This window comes from Vulpes vulpes, chromosome 16 (genome assembly GCF_048418805.1).
Source record: "Vulpes vulpes isolate BD-2025 chromosome 16, VulVul3, whole genome shotgun sequence".
Classification (NCBI taxonomy): Eukaryota; Metazoa; Chordata; class Mammalia; order Carnivora; family Canidae; genus Vulpes; species Vulpes vulpes.
In genome coordinates this window covers 41,505,396-41,526,599 of record NC_132795.1, presented here as the reverse complement: position 1 = coordinate 41,526,599, position 21,204 = coordinate 41,505,396, and the positions used below count along the sequence as shown (strand labels likewise).

Sequence of the window (21,204 nt, the reverse complement as noted above, 5' to 3'; positions counted from 1 at the left end):
TCTCTCTCTCTCTGTGTGTGTGTGTGTGTGTATCTCTATGAATAAATAAAATCTTAAAAAAAAAAAAAGTCATCTTCGGAAACAAAGTAGAGGCATCAAAGACATTTCCAAAGTCCCCAAACTATATGTATAACCATACGTCACTGTGTGAGTTGTACCATCACAAGAAAGTCAAGAATTAGTCTCACGATGCATGGAAGGACCAAACATGGGATTTTAAATACCCTAATTCAGACCTGCAGATGCTGCCCCATGACCTCTGCCAAAGTCCACATAAGAAGTACTTAAGATCTGAAGAAAGACTGTCCACTGAAGTGAAAAATGTTACAGAAGAAAAAAATAAGGAAAATAATAGGCATTATTCAGAAAGGTAAAAAGATCAAGAATTTAACATAATTATTCAAAGGCATTTTCAGATCCAGGAAGTTCAAGGAATCCCAAGTAAAATTACAAATATTAAAATAAAATAATAAAGTAAAAAAATAACTTCAATACATTCTATAAAACTATGGAACATCAAGGGAGGGGAAAAATTTTTTAAAAAACAGTCAAATAAAAGATTACTTACAAAGGAAGGGCAATTTTATTTCTCAACAGCAACAGTGGCAGTCAAAACACCAAAATAATGTGATGAGAAAACAGAATTCAATACACAGTGAAATTATCTTTCAAGAATACCGATAAAATAGACATCGTTAGATAAACAAAAACACTCCCAACCAACTTCACCAAAAGCTTTTCATTAAAACAATTTCTAAAGGATGTACTTCAGGTAGAAAAAAATTATTTCACATGGAAGGTCTCAGATAATGAACCAAGAAAATAGTAAACACATGTAAACAAAGATCAACTACCTAAAACAATAATTTATCTAAAAAAATTTTATGTATGCAAGAGATAAATATGTTAAAACTAATATAATAGACAATGATGTTATACATTTTTGGAAGGAGGACAATCAGGGCATTTATTACATTATTCTGGAATAGGTTAAAGATACTGATTTAAACTCTTCCTTTTAAAAAGGACATCTTAAAAAAGCTAGAGTAACCACTGAAAGAATAAGTATTAACTTACAAACAAGACTGCATGTGTGCAAGGTATTAGGGGGATTGAAATGAGAAAACACACCTATATGAAGGCTTCAAACACATAACTCCAAACAAAAGACTGGAATAGGAAGGAAAGGTAGGACAAATAGATCACAAGGCAAAAATAAATCTAAATCTAAATCTACCGGTATTTAAAATTCCAGTAAAAAATATTGTCATTCAGAACAAAAACTAAATTTACCATACCCTGTTTATAAGATAAACTAAATTATAGGACCAATGAAAAGCCAAAGGATGAAAAATACTATTACCCAAAAGAAAGCTAGAACAGATATTAATCCAAGAAAATAGCCAGGCACAAAAAACTATAAGGCAAATAAGTTTTGGATACAGCCTTTCATAATGACAGAAAATTTGATTTAAGACAGACAATTCAAAATATAAGTACTTAATAGTATGGACACAAAAATACATAAAACAAAAATTAACATATCTAGTAGAGAAACTGCTAAACCTACCATCAGGTGAGAGGCATCAATATGCCTTTCTCAGCAGAGAAACGGACAGGGAGTCCCAAAATAAAACCAAACCCAAATCCAAACAAAACATAGGCAAACCATGAAAGATGTGACTAGAACAGTTAACAATTTCATGAACATATATGTAGCACTGTACTAAACATTCTTTCCAAATGCATATGGAACATTCATGAAAACTAGCCATGTGGGATCCCTGGGTGGCGCAGCGGTTTGGCGCCTGCCTTTGGCCCAGGGCGCGATCCTGGAGACCCGGGATCGAATCCCACATCCGGCTCCCGGTGCATGGAGCCTGCTCCTCCCTCTGCCTGTGTCTCTGCCTCTCTCTCTCTCTCTGCGACTATCATAAAAAAAAAAAAAAAAAAAAAAAAAAAAAACTAGCCATGTGTTAGGTCTTAAGGTTAGTATGTTAACCTTGGTTCCATAATGAAACCAACTTGGAACACTATCATAAAAATTATATTTAAAAGTTAAATATTTTGAAATTAAGAATATATTTTTAAATAATTCATGAGGCAAATAAAAGTTATTTTTTAATAAAAAAAAGCCAAAAATACTGTATATCAAATACAATCTATTAAAAATGATTCAAAAAGATTTAGAACTCACACTTTCCAATTCAAAACTTACCATAAAGCAACTGTCATCAAGCATCAAAACACCAAGTGTGGTACTGGCCAAAAGAGAAATATAGATCAAACGAAATAGAATTGAGAATCCAGAAATAAATCCATACATTTATGGTCAATTGATTTTCAAAAAGGGAGTCTAGATAATTCGATGTGGAAAGAAAGGGATCTTGCATGTCCCTCTGCCGACGTCTCTGCCTCTCTCTCTGTCTCTCAAGATTAAATAAACAAAATCTTAAAAAAAAAAAGTCTAATATCCAAAGATATACAGAATTCCTACAGCTATAAAAAGACAACTCAATTTTAAAATAGACAAAAGCTCTGAATATATATTTCTCCAAAGAAGTTATACAAGTGGCCAAAAAGCATATGAAAAGATACTCAACAAAACTAGTCATTGGGAAAATGCACCTCAAAACCACAGATCCCACTTCACACCCATTAGGATGACTATAATCAAAACGACAGACAATAGCAAGTGTTGGCAAGGATGTGGAGAAACTAGAACCCTCATACACTACTTGTGGGGCTGTAAAGTGGCACAACTGCTTTGGAAAACAGTTTGGCAGATGCTATAAAGGTTAAGTATAGCATACAATATGAGCCCAGTAATTCTATTCCTAAATACATAACGAAATAACTGAAAAATCTGTATAGGCAAAAATTTGTATACAGAGATTCATATTATTCATAATAGCCAAAAAATGAAAACAATCCAAATGTGTGACAACTGATTAATGCATAAACAAAATGTAGTTTATCCACACAATGTAATAATATTCTGCCAAAAAAGGAAAGATATACTGATACTAGCTACAATTAGAATAAACTTTGAAAATATTACACTAAGTAAAAGATCCTAGACAATAAAGGTCACATATTACATAGATTAAACAATATTGGGAATATTAAAAAAATGAATTTTATACTTCAAAGGGGTGAATTTTATATATGAACTATATATCAGTTTTTCTTTTTTATTTTTTTCAAGATTTTATTTACTTATTCATGAGAGACACAGAGAAAGAGAGGCAGAGACACAAGCAGAGAGAGAGAAGCAGGCTCCATGCAGGGAGCCTGATGTGGGACTTGCCAAAGGCAGACATTCAACCCCTGAGCTACCCTACCCAGGTGTCCCTATATATCAGCTTTTAAAGGGCAAATAAATCAATTAAGCATCTAAAAATAAGAAATAGAGATTCTAAACAGAAAAATAATTTTTAAAAATCAAAGTTACAGTTTAAAATCTTTCCACTAAAAAAATCATCAAACCCAGACAGATTTAAGATGTTTCACCAAAAAGTGAAGGAACTACAAATAATTACAATTAAACAAATTATTCTAGAGAATAGTAAAAAAGAAAAACATTTTCTAATTCATATCAAAATCCAACCAGGATAAGGAATGCCAATACCATTCAATGGAGGAAAAGACAGTTGTTTCAACAAAATAGTGCTGAGAAAACTAGATATACACATGCAAAAGAATGAACTTAACCCTTACATTTTATACAAAAATTAACTCAAAATAAAGTCCTAAATATAAGACCTAAAATTATAATACTCTAAGAAAAAAATTAGGGGTCAGGGATCCTAATCCTGGGTGGCGCAGCGGTTTGGCGCCTGCCTTTGGCCCAGGGCGCGATCCTGGAGACCCGGAATCGAATCCCACGTCGGGCTCCCGGCGCATGGAGCCTGCTTCTCCCTCTGTCTATATCTCTGCCCCCCCCCCCCTCTCTCTGTGACTATCATAAATAAATAAAAATTTAAAATATATATATTAAAAAAAAATTAGGGGTCAAGCTTCACGACATTGAATTTAACAATAATTTCTTGGCTATGACACCAAAACCACAGGCAACAAAAGTAAAAAACAGTTAAACTGAACTACATCAAAAGTAAAAACTTCATGCACCACAGGAAACAATTAATAGCCTGAAAAGGCAACCTATGGAATAGAAGAAAATCTTTGCAAATCATATATCTGATAAGGGTGTCAATATCCAGAACATATAAAGGACTCCTATATAACTCAGCAACAGTAACAACTACACAAGTAACCTGATCAATGGGCAAAGGACTTGAACAAACATTTCTCCAGAGAAAATACACCAATGGCTAACAAGCATATGAAAAGATCCTCATCATCACTAGTTTTTAAGGAAATGCAAATCAAAACTACAATGAGACATTACTTCACAACCACTAGGATGGCTAACAACAACAACAAAAAACAGAAAATAGGGGTGCCTCGGTGGTTCAGCTGATTCAGCATCTATCTGACTCTTGATTTCAGCTCAGGTTGTAATCTCCGGGTCCTGAGGTTGAGCCCCGAACCCCACACCAGGCTCTGCTCTCAGCAGGAAGCCTGTTTCTCTCCCTCCCTCCCTGCCCTTCCCCTGCACATGTGTGTGCTTTCTCTCTCTCTCAAATAAATACATCTTAAAAAAAAAAAAAGGGTTGGCAAGTATATGGAGAAATTGGAACTCTTCTGTACTGCTGGTAGGAACCTAAATGGTGTAGCTGCTATGAAAAACAGGACTATTTTTAATTCTCAAAAAATTAAAAATAGAATTACCACATTAACAGCAATACCACTTCTGGGTCTATATTCAACAGAATTAAAAGAAGGGTGTAGAAGAGCTATCTGTACATATATTTTCATAGCAGCATTATTCACAATAGCCAGAAGGTGGAAGCAACATACTTGTCCACTAACAGATGAGTGGATAACAAAATGTTTATAACACACAGTGGTATATTATTCAGCCTTAAAAAGGAAATTTTGATACATACTACAACATTATGCTAAATGAAAAGCCAGGCACAAAAAAGATAAATACAGTATGATTTCACTTCTATGAGGTATCCACAGTAGTCAAACTCATAAAAATAGAAAGTAGGATGGTGGTTGCCAGGGCAATGGGGAGGGAGAGATGAAGAGTGTTTAATGGGTATAGAGTTTCAGTTTTGCAAGATGAAAAAGTTCTGGAGATTAGTTGCGCAACCAAATGTGAATATACTTAACACTACTAAATCATACACTTATAAATGGGTAAGATTATTAAACTTTATAATAGGTATATTTTACCACAATTAACATTTAAAATGAGAGATATGATAAAAATCCAACCAGGATTACATGAGAATGGAAAATTAAAAGTCAATCTGACTCATGAACACTACTGTAAGAATCCTAAATAAAGTGTAAGCAAACTAGATCCAATAATTTATAAAAAAGATAATCCATACATGACTAAATTAGGTTTATCCCAGGAATGCTTAGTTAACCTAAAACTATCAATGTAGTTGATATTGAAAATCAACGTAATTGACTACATTAACAAATTAAGGAGAAAAAATTTTAATCATTGCTGAAGTTAAACAAAAGCCTTTCAATACAGTTCAACATCTATTGATTTAAAATGAAGAAATAAATAAAAGTCCTAGCCAGGTAAGAATAGAAAGAAACTTCCTTAGTTTGGTAAACACCATCTTTTTAAAAAATTACAAATATCACTTTAAATGGTAAAATTTGAAAGCATATTTTTGAGGTCTTGAACAAGACAAGAAACAAAACTTTGAGTATCTGAGTTATCTATGATAGTACAGTAATGATTCAGAGATAGACAAAAGACCAATGGTACAGAAAAGAGTACAGAAATAAAACTATCTATATATGAAAAGTTGATGATGTAGGAAATTTTGCAAAGCAGGGAAGAAATGAAGAACAATTTTAATAAACAGTGCTGGGATAACCAATTACCCATATGGGAAGAGTGAATTCCTATCCCACACCTCTCATAAAAATCAATTACTAGGAGACCTCAGGATTAAATGTGAGAGGCAAAACCATAAAGCTTTCAGCTGATAGAGAATGCCATCAAAACTTATCAAGGTATACCATGAGAATAACCAACTGAATCAATAATCAAATTACTTTAATTTTTAAATTTCCCTCTATATTTTATAAACTAATCAAACAGCAAATGTGTCAAAGCAAGTATACTATGATTAAGAATATGATGCTAATGTAATAAAGAGCTGTAATGTCCAGTGACTTCACATCTTAAAAGATACATATTTATGCTCTCATTTAAGATCAACAAGTTATTGCCAACATTTGTAAGCAAGGATAAAAACAAAAAACAAAAAACCTCATGGTTCATTCTGTAGGTGTCTATATCAATGCATGTGGCTATATCTCATTTCAAATACTAGCAATCGTGTCCATGGTAAAGTCTAAATAGTTTTTCAGGTAAGTGAGCTTGTTAATTTGACACTTCCCACCATTCCCTGAATCATATTTTTTTAGCAAATGCCCAACCTATCTTCGGATGCTTCAGGGAAGAAACACAATGTATTAAGGTAAGATCTCCTTGGGAAGAGTAAGAGCTATAAAGAAATTTAAGAGGAGAATGGACCAAATAGATAACATATTCTTAGGACTTTCAAATAAATCTGAAACTAAACGTGCCCTAGATATAATTACAAGGAACACATCATTCACTTGGGCAACTAATAACACTGTATATATGACTGAAAGGGGTGAGCTGGAAAGAACATTCATCCCAAGATAATTTTTGTTTTACAATACAGTATGTGTCCACTATGTAAAATAAATTCATTCCCAATATATCTACCATCAAAACACCCCCCTTTTCACCCAAAACACACACATACATAGAAGGTAGATGTTTTCAACCTAAACTGTAAGCCTCTGGCTCACATGAAAACAGAATGATTTTTAACCACACACAAGCTCTAGCACTCAGATTTGTAGTTTCTACATGCTGCCCACACAGCACTTTGTGAGCATGTGATTAGGAGGAATGATGCACAATCACACCACATTCCTTCCCTCAGCTCACACATCAAGAACTTGCCCTCTCAGCTGCATTCTTCTCCAAACAGCCATGGTCACCTTAGCAACCCAATGCTCCTAATATGGACAGCTGGTCCATTTAAAGTCAGCCCTTCTTGGCAGGAAAAATGCTTGTTCTTCAAACTGGGGGAGAGAGGAGAGGTTTTCCTTTCAATACACATTACAGGGGTTGATTTAACTTGATCAGCACTTTTGTTCTGTGGCAGCAATTTGTGTCAAGTTTCAACCTATTCTGAGTTTTTGGTTTTTTGGTTTTGTTTTTCTTTTTTTAAATCTGAAAGCAAGTGGTTAAAAAAAAAGGCAGCTCATATGGAATTCTAAAGAAGACTGAACATGAAACAAAAAGGTATCTGAAATAACTGTATTCTTTTATAAAAAGATAAAGCTATCCACATTTTTTAAAGTTCCAATTTACTTAAATTACATTTGAAGTCTTAATACACAATAAGAAATCAGAGTCAGAAGACCTGTCTTTTTAACACCATAGCCTATTTTTGAATAACAAAAACATAGCTAAACTTCAAAGTCCTATAACTCCAATCTACTCAATAGACTATGAGTCAATCTGTGTTCCTTTATCCCACCACCTACATGTGAAATCTCTCACAATCTTTCTAAAGGATCAAATGTCAACGAGGTATTGAAAACAAATGGTTAGTATATCCAAAGACACTCCAGACCTAGAACGCCCCAGGATAAAACTGGATTATTCAAAACCAAACTTGATCTGTATTTACACCACTAAAGCTGGGCCTGAACCAAATTAAGTCACTCTGGAGAAAAGATGCAGGTTTATAATAGTTTTCCTGATTTTCATACTACAAGCAAATGATCTGAGGGGAGAGGATTACTATATTCTGAAATATGTGAGATCAAACTGCTCGTTCCATTCCCACAAATTGGGGATTCTATTTCTCCTATCCATCAAAACTAGACACCTAATCCTTAAGAGGCATGTTCTAAACTTAAAAATATCTAAATTTATGGTATTTGTTCTAAATTGGTAATATTTTTTAAAGATTTTATTTATTTATTTATTTATTTATTTATTTATTTCATGAGTTGGGGGAGGGGCAAAAGGAGTGGGACAAGCAGACTCCCCGCTGAGCAGAAGTCTCACATGGGGCTGAATCCCAGGATCCTGAGATCACAACCAGAGCTGAAGTTAGGCACTTAACCTACCGAGCCACGCAGTTGCCCCAAATTGGAAATATTTTTGAAATAATGTTCTATATGACAGTGCACAAAATTCAAATTTATTAAATGCTATTTTAGTAAACCTTAAGGTTAAGTGACTATCAATAATTATTCACTGGTTATATTTTTGTATACGTGTGTTTTTAAAACTTTTTTTTTATAGATCAAAGATTCCAGCATTAGCTGCTATTTCTTTTTTTTATATAAATTTATTTTTTATTGGTGTTCAATTTGCCAACATATAGAATAACACCCAGTGCTCATCCCATCAAGTGCCCCCTTCGTGCCCATCACCCAGTCACCCCCACCCCCTGCCCACCTCCCCTTCCACCACCCCTAGTTCGTTTCCCAGAGTTAGGAGCTTTAGGGTATGAGGTTCTTCAGGTTAGAAACACTTCTTTTAAGCTAAAACCAGAAATTAAATCTACTATATAGAGCAAGATATCAGTTGATAGGGTAGCAGTAGGATTAGTAAAAAGAACCTAAAGTTCACTCTACTTCAGTTTCATCATTTGTAAAAAGAGAGTATCTGTTTTACTTATGCCATCTCTCAATATAACAAAGTGAGAATAATGAAATTACTATGCCATATAAAATACTCAGAAACTAATGAAACTAGAAAAAGTGACTATGTTACCTGATACTAATTCTCTGAACTGTTATTTTTAAGAGAGTGTGGGGAGTATTCAACAATGCATGGGATACTAACTCAATATCAACTTGAAGAGTTGCTCGTCTTCCCACCAAAGATCTTATAAATACTTAAGTGGTGACATATAAATAATTACTTCTTTCAAAATGCCTCAGGATTGGCTTCACTTTTAGCAAATACAAATTCCCTTACCCCTTTCCATTCCATTACTGAATCAGTAACACATTTTCTTCTAGCCCCCAGAACTAAGCGGCCCTAAGATCTTCCTCTCACACAAACTGCTCCTCACAAGGTACCTTTAGCTTTTTCTGTCTGATGGAAGCCCTTCCCTGATCTGTTCAAGGCTGTCATTATCCTTCTTCTAAAGTTGAGGATCACTCTGTTCTCTCCTAGGAACATTCTACTCTCTTTTCTCTTCATTACTGCAAGGCATAGCATCACCATGGACTTGGAGCTTCTACAGTTCCCTCTCTCTATAGTTTTTCTAGTCAGGGGATCCAAAAAAAGTTGCTTTCACTGATAATGTTACTATGGATGAAATTGTATTTCTGCATCCCAAACTTAAAAACTTGGATTTGTCCTGTTCCTACCCTGTATTAGATTCAGTAATGGGAATTCACAGAAAATACAATGTAGAGATTAATAGGTAATAGGTAACAGAGAAGTTCCAAAATATTACTGGTATCTTTGAACTATTAAGCTTTTGTGGGCTAACACTGAGACCTGAGCATTTAACACACTGTTTATAGAAGAAAAACACATGTTTTTGTTAGGGCCCACAATTCTTTCCTTTGTTTTAACAGACTCTTAGCCTTTGAAACAGATGTTTATATTTCCTCTAATCTTCCATAGCATCTATTTCCATTCTTTAGGTTCAATTCTAATATTAAGAAAATGAACACAAATTGGCCTTTTCTTAAATGCTTATTTAATGATCCTTATACATTTAAGGAATTTTACAGTTAACAGTTTCATTCTAATAAATAATCGAAAATACAATGTACCAGTTGGACAAACCAAATTAGAGGAACACTCAGCAATGTGGCCAGATCTTAGAAATCTTCCTTATGGAAGAGGGAGGCAGGTGAAGGGGACTACAAGAACTGGACTAAGACCTAACATATAACTAAAATATATGAAATAATAAAACCTTTTATAAGACATAAAAGGATAAATAACAAACATATTAAAAGGTCACTTATATGGGAACTCGTTATAAAGGAAAACAGAAAAACAGTCCTTTAATGAACCAATGATAATGGGTATGACACACACTGAAGAATATTGTTAACTCAATATTTCTGTACTTGAGGTTAAAAACTGATACTTCAAGCACAGCCATCTTCCTTCATAAAAACAGAGTTGCTCAAAAATTTAAACAATTTTTTAAATTGTGGTAAAGTATCTATCTAACATAAAATTTATCATTTCAATCATTTGCTAGTAGAGTTAACAATAATTTTTATTAAAGTTGTCATTGTCCTTTTAATATCTTTGACTGTATAGGAGGATGATAGTATATAAATATGAATAATATTGTTTTGGTTATTTCCTACTCTAAAAAACGTATGAAAATATCTGGGCTTTTATAAAAATATTTGCTGAACACTTACAGGATGGCCTTAGGGGTACCAGACACTATGATCCATCACCATTGTATCAAATATTGTATTAATGTTTAAGAATTCAAACTTCATTTGCCAAAAGAACAGGGACAAAGGTGTATGTAACAAGATCAAGTTCACTAAGATTAAATCATTTGAAATTTCTGTTTTCCATTTAAGCATGATAGTCTAGGAAAGAACGATCTGGATTTCTCCTGAAGTACTATTGCCTTTGAGTAGCACCCTGGAGGTTTCAGATAGTGCTACAACACATGTTCTAGGACTCCCTCCCTTAACCCTCTACCAACAGAAGAAAAATATAGGGGAAAAGCTTCACAAGAAACTTGAAAGTGAAAACTACTGAGGCATTGCTTTCTCGACCCCACCCCCTGCCCCCACAAACCAATGGGTCTCCTTATTTTAACACTTTGTTTTTAGTTATCAAGATAAAACTGACCTGAGTAATAAATCTGTGGCAATTTCAAAACTAGGTGGGAATGTTGTGTTTGAGAGTACATGTTCCCCTCAACAAAAAGGATAAGAAATGAGAGTTACTAATCTAAATAATTCACTTTATAAACATTTTCCAGTTGGCAAATTATACTCAACTGCAGTGATCACTACTACCTATATCAAAGAGTTCCTGAGAAAATTTAAACAATGTAACCTCTTAAGACCGAGCAATTGATTTTAAGTTCCTGGTGTAGAGTAATAAGGACACCAACAGGTGATTTTACTATCTACTCCACTTAACATTTCACCTTTCAGAAGTCCAAAAAGTATAACAATCTAAATCAATGATGATTTAAAATTCATTGTAAAGATGATCATTTAGGATTTTTTAAATACCAAATGTTACTAAATATTTCATTATCTACTTAATAGAAAGTATTCCACTTTTTAACCTATATGTAGGAGTTATATACTTTTCCATAGGTGGAAACGTAGGTAAGTCATCTCCCTTAACTTAAAGCCCCTAATAGAACTTCTAGGACTCCTCTACTGCCCCAAGTCATTTAGGTAATGTCCACTGAAGTAAAAGTTGGATGGGCCCCAAGGGAAGAAGAGAACTGTTCTCCTAAAATGGACAAACCTGATCCTAAGAATGCTAGGAATAAGTTCCTTAATAATGCTAGGAATAAGGATGCCATGAAAAGCAGTATTTGAGTTCCAAAGGTGACTACTTTTATCGCACTCTTTTAATCTTAACTTCAAATATAATGTACTTTGCAAATTCTGAGGTAGTATAGGAGGAGCTAACAAATTTGTGATAATCCTATAATAATCAAGAAAAGATATGAAATAAATACAGGGAAAAGAATTTAAAACACCCAAGTCCAACTAAACCTATATTCAACTACATTTGATTTATTACTATATTAACAATTTCTTACCTTGTGGAATTCTCTTCTGAGAAAAATAGATACAATTCTGTTCCTAAAAAAACGTCAGGTAGAAAAGTTGAAATATTAGTTTCAAAACAGGAAGTCTCTGAAAAATAAAAAGTTAACAAAACGTTGATATAGTACATAGTATCATGACATTTGGTATTATCAAAACATAAGAGTCAAATGGCTCTAATAATCAAAGTATTTTAATATTTTTATTAAAGTATTTATAAAATGTATTATTTTTATTATTACAAAAACACTATTCTACTGGCTATCAAATCATTTCTTCTAGGTACATAATGATGTCTTGGCACATTTTCATATTCTATCAGTACTCAATTTGGTTTTACTCTTACCAAGATTTGATATCCTGGAGGTTTTTAGGTATAATCCATAGGTCATAAAATTCATCCTTTTAAAGTGTAAAATTCAGTGGTTTTTACTATATTCACAAAATTGCGTAGCCATTACCAACCACCACATTATTCTAGAACATTTTCATTACCCCAATAAGAAACCCTGTACTGAAGAGTACATTTCTATTCACAGGGAGAAACATCTGAAACAAATTTAATTTTAAAAGATATAAAAGAAGCATATTCTTCACAACACTATAATCAAAATGATTTTTAAAAAATGTATAGAACAGAGACTGGGAAGGAAAGCAAATGTCCCAAAATTTAAAAAGTAGCTATATTTGGATAGTGGTATTACGGTGACTCTTTTTCATATATTTCCTCTCAAGTTATGATTTTATAATATTATCTTTATAGTTCTTAAAAAGTACAGTACAGACATACATTTTCTAGAGCTACATGCTCTAATTTGTACTACAATCCAAAGTAAAAACAGAAATACAAGTTGACACTTAAGAAAATGTCCACTATACTTTTTGTTAAACGTTTTTCAAAATAGATAAAATAAGTATAAAGTTTAAAAAAATTTTGGCCACACTTACTAATCTGGTTGAAAAGCCACAGCTGCATCTTACTTTATGACAAATTGACTGTTTCATCACTTTTGCATCAGGGCATCTACTTCTTAATGGTCATTTCTGAAATAAAGATGTAGTCATTAAGAATGTAAGAAAAACAAAATCTTTAAGGACAATTTTCTAAATTTTAGTGTCTATAAAAGGAACTATCAAAAAATTTCCTGAGTAACCTTTTAATAAAAAAACATTAACAGGGCTGAGGATGAGGTGAGAGAGATGGAAAATAGGCTATCATCCCACAGGACCAGAATAATACAGTTATGTTACACATACTGAGTATAAAGATCTATAAATCCTTTAGTCCTCAATGCCTTCCACCCACCAGGGTCTTGCAATTCCTAAGATTGCCTTTTACAGACCGGAAAAAGAAAAGAGGGAGATGTAGAAGAGGAGCCCCAAAACTCCATATTTGAAAACAATAAATTGATTATTCCTGATTGTCTCTTCTCCCGCCCTCATTGCCTAGAGAAAGTAAGCTCCAGAGGAGATTTTTATTGGTTTTATTCACCGGTATCTTTTGAGCACTTAAGACAATGACTGCCACACAAGAAGCACCCAGTTAATATTTATTGAAAGAACAAATAAATTGATGAGTGATATAATCTTAATTGATGAAATATTTAACCTGGTACTATTTCAAAATGGCAAAGTCTCATAATGCCATCTCTTCCACACATACACCATTGATATGAATGCCAACTACATCACCATTATTGTTTTTTTCCCCAGTAAACTCGGCCCATAATTTAAAGACAAATTGTGGTATCAGTCTTCAAGGAACAGAACAAAGGCATATATCACTGAAATTTTATTGTTGCAATCTTTGGGGAAAACTCCCAAAAGGGTAATTGCTAGATATGCAATCTGGCTAAATACTGCTAAATGTTGCAAGTAGGTTATTTTTATTTAACATGTATGTTCTTTTAGCTGCTTGTTGTGGAGAAAGCTAGGAACACAAGAAACTCTTTTACATGGAATAAAAAGTTGACAGTTCTCAAGAACAACGTTCAAGGAGACCAGTAGTAGCTCTCTATTTCCCTTGCTATACCTGAATTAGTATTCCATATGATGCTACTCTTTTGTTTAAAAAAGAAAAATGGGAAGACTACAAATATAAATACAGTCTTGGGGTTTTTTTCTTTCATAAGAGAAAAAACAACATTAAGGATAAATTGAAAGCATTTAAAAAAAATTAAAAAAAAAAAGAAAGCATTTTTAAATGGTTATCTACAGAGAAAAGAGAAAACAGAATGTAAGGGACAGGGATGGAAGTTAGAATTCTCAGACCTTGTTTTGCAGTTTTTATGTTAGAGACATGTTTTAAGATCAACGAACATCAAATGACATATTGAACATTAAAATGGTAATGACTCCCACTGATTCAAACATTAAATATATTTTTTTCTCTTAAAGATTCATTTATTTGGGATGCCTAGGTGGCTCAGTGGTTGAGCGTCTGCCTTTGGCTCAGGGTGTGATCCCAGTTCAGGGATCGAGTCCCACATCAGGATCCCTGCAGGGAGCCTGCTTCTCCTCTGCCTATGTCTCTGCCTCTCTCTGTGTCTCTCATAAATAAATAAAATCTTAAAAAAAAAAAGGACTTATTTATTAGAGAGAGACAGCATGCAAGTGGAGGAAGGGGCAGAGGGAAAGAATAGCCAAGCAAACTCCCACTGAGCGTTGAGCCCAACGTTCAATCCCATGACCCATGAGATTAAGACCTGAATGAAACCAAGAGTCAGATACTAAACTGGCTGAGCCACCCAGGCGCCAGTGAAACTTAAATATACTTTTAAAAATCATGGCCATCCCTTGTGGTTGCTATAGCACTAACTTATTATTCTGAAAGTTGATAAAGAGAAAGAATCAAGCACTTATTCTGGCTTTTTTTTTTAAAGATTTTATTTATTTATTCATGAGAGACACAGAAAGAGAGAGAGGCAGAGACACAGACAGAGAGAGAAGCAGGCTCCATGCAGGGAGCCCAACACGGGACTTGATCCCAGGACTCCAGGATCACGCCATGGGCCCAAGGCAGGCACTAAACCACCAAGCCACCCAGGGATCCCTTATTCTGGCTTTCTTATATGGAAAATACCCTTGAGTAGCCAAGCAGTCAGTAGGTGAAAACTCTTTTTTATAGGACTCCAAATTATAAATGTAGAAGGAATGATAAAAATCAGAAAATCATCACTTTGTAACATCTAATGAAATACTGGATCTAAAAAATGATCAGTGGTTGCTAAAACCATTACGTAAAAGACTAATGGGAAACTTTATAATGGATAAATCAAGTAAACAAAATTTGAACCCAGTGATTAACCTTAATATCATTAAAAAATGGGTCAATCCAACACTATATGCAGAAATATTCATCACTACCCATTCAGGGCCCATCCTAGGAGCTCCAGTTTCAAAAGACAACCATAATGTTACCACTTTTAACACTTTGACCACGACCATCCACAGCACCTGAGTGCAAGGTCCCTATCTGATCTCTCAGCCTCTCCCTTTGCTCACCTCATTAAGTCAGTCAAATTTGTCACATCATTCCATTCTTCCACTCAAAGCCTCTATACTTGAGCCCATCTCACTAGTCTCAAAGACAAAATCCCTCACAAAGGCCATAAGGACCATGATCTATTACTTCCCTCCCACATCTCTGGAATGTCATCTCCTACCACTCTCTCCCTTGTTCACTCCATCCCAGCCACACTGGCCTCTTTCCTTTCCTTAAACACTTCAAGCACATTCTCACTTCAGGGCCTCAGGACTTGTCTTTCCCTCTGCCTGGAACACCAGCTATCTCTTATTCCTCCTCCATTTCCTCTAGGACTTGGTTTTTACAAGTTATCTCATCATGAGATTCCTTGTACCACTGGCAAGCCCAAAATATCTGCCTCAGATTTTCTTATCTGGCAGAGAATATGTAAGAAGAAATATTTTGGAGATGATAATCATCTGAAATATGTAAGTCACCAATCACCGTATCTTTGTGTCTAAACATCTATAGAACTAACTCTACAGTCCCTTTTAAAAGATTCTTTTTTTTTTTTTAAGATTTTATTTATTTATTTATTCATGAGAGACAGAGAGAGAGGCAGAGACACAGGCTGAGGGAGAAGCAGGCTTCCCTCAGGGAGCCTGATGCAGGGCTCAAACTCAGGACCCCAGGATCACAACTGAGCCAAAGGCAGATGCTCAACCACTGAGACACCCAGATGTCTCCCCTTATAAAACATTCTTTAAAAGATTCTTATGGTCCCAACTTCAAAGAATTAATAAAGATATAGCCACCACAGTGCTTCTTTTTTTTTTTTCTTTATTTTTGGTTGTGGTTTTGTTTTTAAATCATCTGTACTATAACTCTAGGAAGGGGTGGTAAAGGATTTGAATTAAATGAGTCCCATTAAAAAACAACAACCTGCAAAATAAATGGCCCTTTCCTCCCATTCCTTTAGGGACTTCTCTTTGGGTTTACATTATAAAGTTCCAAGTATTCTCGGGAAAAGTTTAAATTTGCTTTCAAATTTGTTACCTTTAGGCACCATGACCACCAGAAAGAATCAAAAGAACTCACTAACTCTAACATGACTAGACTAGCTATGACATGGTAGGGATGTTTGAACTTAATTATTTTTCTTTAAATAAACAAATTCCCCTGGGCTAAAGCCTACTCTGCCTTTTAAACATCCTGTGGCTGGCAAGCTTCAGAGTCTTAAGAGAGATAGCCAGGGGACAGAGAAAACAGCAAGTATGACTCAGTGATCACATTTAATAGTCTCTGAAGACCAAAACAAAGATACCAGTTCTGGCAAGAGATCTCTAGAATTGCCCCAAAACTGACTTATCCACATACCTTTCATCTGAACAATCTATTTTCACTTAGTTTAAGGTTCACAAAGCACTTGTTATGTGCCTATCAGACCTTAGGGACAAAAATAAACCAACAGTATAAGAAAACAATCAGCAGGGGAACTAAGGGTTGGATGATGAAATTTAATGTTAAAATCTGCTTTGTTGGGGGAGGTAATACAAGTCTTGAGTATTTTTGTGCAGAAATACCCCCCACTCATTTAGAAATCAGACTTTAGCAAGCTCAACCACTTCAAAGAAGGCTTGTGATATTAAAGTAACCTTTCTTGAGCAACTTTTTTTTGAGAGAGAGAAAGAGAAAATCTGTGCACACAAAGTGAGGGGATGGGGGGAACAGGGACAGAGAGAGAGGGAGAGAGAATCACAAGCAGGCTCCATGCTGGGCTCGATCCCATGGACCCTGAAATCACAACCTGAGCTGAAATCAAGAGTTGGACGCTCAACGGACTGAATGACTCAGGTACCCACTTCTTGAGCAACTTCTGTGTGCCAGTTTATTTACATTAGTTCACCTAATTCTCAGAACTTCTCTATGGGAAAGGTATTAATAAAGCACACAGAGTGGTCAAGTAACTTGTCCAAACCAGAAACAGCTCCACAATACAAAATCCGTCTTCCTTTTCACTATTATAATCTGCAGTAAACTGGAAAGAAATGATCAGTCACAAACACATCTGCCCTAGGAGTAACATGTAAGTCCAGGCAGCTCATTTAAGAAATGTGTTCCATTCTTCCAAAGCTGCTTTAGATAAGAGGACAAAAGGGGAAGGTTCACTGTTATATATTAATAAGAAACCTATGACATTTAAAAGATGAATCAGAAAAATATGGTGTGTTGAGGTCTAAGGGAACTGGTAAGCTAGGCATACCAGAGCTCGCTAACTAGTATGCTTTCACGATGATTTCCTATATCACTTCTAAGTCACTGATGGCTATTCCATCTACTCTGAGAAGTCAGGGAAAAAGCGTTAAGATTTAATAGACGGAGTACACAGGTGTTTATCAAAATGGTTTCTATACTTTTCTGGATGTCTGAAATAGTTATCTCACTCTTGACATAGATATAGATATACAGATGTATACAAATACATATATTAAAGTATCCTATTAACTTCTTAAAATTTACAACAAAATTGAGTTACGATTCCTAATTTTCTTTTTCTAGAAAATTCTCTCACATGAAACACCTTAGTTCCTGATTCCATGGGATAATACTTACTGGACTCAGTTCTTTATACTGAACAGAATCTAATTTTTAATGAGTCCATTAGTCAGAAAATATTTAGTAGAAATATTTTTTCAGAAAGGTAAACTTGATTTTTATTAGATGCACACAATAAAAGTAACATACCTATTGTAAAGTAAGAAGACAATTACAATTAAGATACATCACCCAGGAAAGACAGCCTTGCTTCACAAGTGTCCTAGTTATTTGGAGAAAGGGAAAATTCCTTGGAATAAATTATCCCCACTGACTAAAAATCATGCCATTTAAATAATGGATTCTTTTACAGAGAAGAGACTCAGCAGATTGATGATTTAAAGTTTCCAAAGGCCTAAATACATATGGTGGTCTTCTAAATTCTTGATTGTGTCCTGGGAATTATAAGCATAAATTGATGCTTAAAAAAAATCTCCCTCAATTTTAATTCATTGCACTGATAGTTAGGAATGACAAAGGGTAGGGCACACTTCCATCCCCCCAGAATACCAATTATAAATAACACTATCGTTTTTTAAACTTTAGGATTTTAGTGTTTGTTTCTCCATGACAAAATACTTTATGTGCAGACTTACCATTAAGACTAAATAAGGATAAAGGCATAGCCTTATGGTTTTGAAGTCAATGTTGGGGGCATCACCTACAGCATTTGCTATTTTGTTTTTTTAACAAAATGGAAGTGTATAGCATAGAGTATTGTTTCTTAAAAATTTATCATACATACGATCCTTCCCTATAATTAATGTTTGTCTCTTTCTCTCTCTCCTTCCTTTCCTTCCCCTGGCACACACACATACAGTATGAAAAACTGTTTATTTTTTACAATTTTTGTTTTGTATACAAACATGCTACACACAAGCTGGCCATGATACAAAATATATTTCTTAGTAAGAAACAATATGACACTTTAACATGCTGATTGTAGAATATCAAGGTAAGTATTTCCAGAGTTAATTTTCTTCTTCTGGGTCTTCAAGATGATACTTAACAAGGAAATTTATACCAATCTAAATGTCACAGAGTCTGTGGCTTTACTGTTTTTCATAAATTTTAATACTATACACAATAAAATAGTCACTATGGAGATTAAAGCAGGTTTACCTTTGATACTATTTATTTCAGGGAGCTGAGTTATTTGAATACCAAAGACCTCAGTATTTGATAGCCTCTTCTTGAAGATGCGGTCATCCTACATATATGTCCCAGGAACTGTCACCCAACTCTATTAATGTCCTCAAAAGTGGAAACAATTTTTAGAATGCTCACTTCAGCCCTTTTCTATGCGGTAACCCAGAACTTCAAAAATAGAAGTCAACCAAGAAGAGTTATAATTTTTTTCTAAATTCTTCCTTTATCTGTTAGGAAGAAAATACCATCTTCATTCTTTAGTAGTTCTGGTGGGTTCTAAATATTTTTCAGCAATATATTAGAGACATATTTTTCCGAAACTAAACTCTTTTAAGAGAATTTCTCATGATGAGTATTGTGCAAGGGACAAAAGAAAGATCAATGTCTTCAACTAGCTTCTAGTGAATTAAAAAGCAGAATTCAGGCCGCATGAAAGGACCTTCAATAAATCTGTATCTTGAAGCACTCAATACAAGCTGTACCTGTTTTCTTTGAACCACAGCTATTAAATAGCGTTTCTCCTAAAAATCCACAGAACTTTTAGTTACAGCCATCAGATAATTCAAAGGAATTCAGTGACCCTCCATAACTTGTACCTCCCTCATGATACATGAAGAACTTGCTTAATATTCTATATTTAAACGGCATGTAGGGAGAAAAATGCTAGGAAGAAGGGTGAGAAAGACAAGTCTCATAAATGGGCCATATTAGAAATAGTGGAACAGATTTTGAGAGTAGCAGGGGAAAAAAAAACTGTGAAATCATTTTATATTTTATAGGTGAAGAAATGGAAACAGCTTCTGAGCAAAAAAGAACTATGTTATAAATGGTATTTTCCCCCAGAGCTACCCATTCCAACAAATCTATAAGTAATAATTAATAATTTTAGCTTAATGCATACATAACATGATCAGAACGGACTGCCATGCTGAAGAGCTCAAAAGAATGCATGAATTCTGAGTATAATATGTATATGTTAAAGGGAAATTAGAAATGGTCTACATGTCCTTTAAGAATGACAGGATTCCAGTAAGTAACCTGTCTCCTTGCTGCACTCTTTAGGAGAGTCTGGCTGGAGGGATCACTGTGCTGGCCCAGCAGGACATTCCTTAAAGGATGACTAATTAAACTCACCATTAGCTAATGTCCATAAAGATAAGAAACTCGTCTCTATTCCAACATTATATTTTCAACCTGGTAGCTTAATAAAAGGACTACTGCCCACTTGAGGATTGCTGGCCCACTATTAACTGTTAATAAAAGAGGCATAAATTTCAAAGTAGTAGAATGGCTGAGTAAGTAACATCAATTTCATTTATCAAAAATCCTTTGTATACAGCCAGCATTGAACAAAACAAGAAATTCATAGGAAAGTAAGAGTTCACAAATTAAAATTTATATCCTAAGAAAGATCAGATGGAGGTAAGGACAAAAAACATAGTATATTCAGTATTAAAAATGTAATATGTAAAGACGACAAAAATCACTTTTAATTTCACGGACATTTACCTTACATCATGTATTTCTCTAGCACCCAACCCACATTTAGACTGCCTACAAGAACATGTATGCAGAAGGGCACTTGATATACTCACTTTCATAAAAATTATAGCTGCCCATTTAGTCCCAAAGGCACAAGTGAATAAAATAACATTATAAAGCTCTATTTTGGTGGCACAGAAAAATCTGCAGGACAGACAGACTTGTGCTAAAGCAATAATTAACAAGAGCTGTGGTTTATGAAGAAATACTCTAGCTTGGCTGACATCATAGTAACTATGGGAGTTTCTCTCTATGATTCTTCCCCCCAAACCAAGCTGGATCGATCCCAAGTTAAATAACAGCTCCTGTTTATTACTCCTAGATATCATATTTTTTTGGCTTTAAAAAAGAGGCACATAAGTCAATTTAAAATGCAAAGTGGTAAAAAATATAAAATAAAATTAAATTAAAATAAAATAAAATAAAATGCAAAGTGGTACAGAGGCTTAAAACTTACTGTTTACTCTAGAGAAGCACTGAATCCAACCTAAAAACGG

General features: G+C 34.4%; 1 protein-coding gene across 11 annotated transcripts in view; it reads right to left on the bottom strand.

Moving 5' to 3' along the window:
* FRS2 (fibroblast growth factor receptor substrate 2) overlaps positions 1–21,204 on the bottom strand; it is a 112,346-nt gene that overhangs the window by 48,620 nt on the left and 42,522 nt on the right. For 4 of the 11 annotated variants that reach the window (XM_072742347.1, XM_072742346.1, XM_072742351.1 and 1 more), the window contains exons 2-3: positions 12,904–12,999; positions 11,949–12,045 (exon numbers count right to left, since the gene is read on the bottom strand). The gene's annotated coding sequence lies outside the window, so the exon portion shown is untranslated. Of the gene's footprint in view, positions 1–2,218; positions 2,262–11,948; positions 12,046–12,903; positions 13,000–21,204 lie in introns of all 11 variants that reach the window. The other 7 variants (XM_072742352.1, XM_072742348.1, XM_072742355.1 and 4 more) reach the window with 3 other exon arrangements.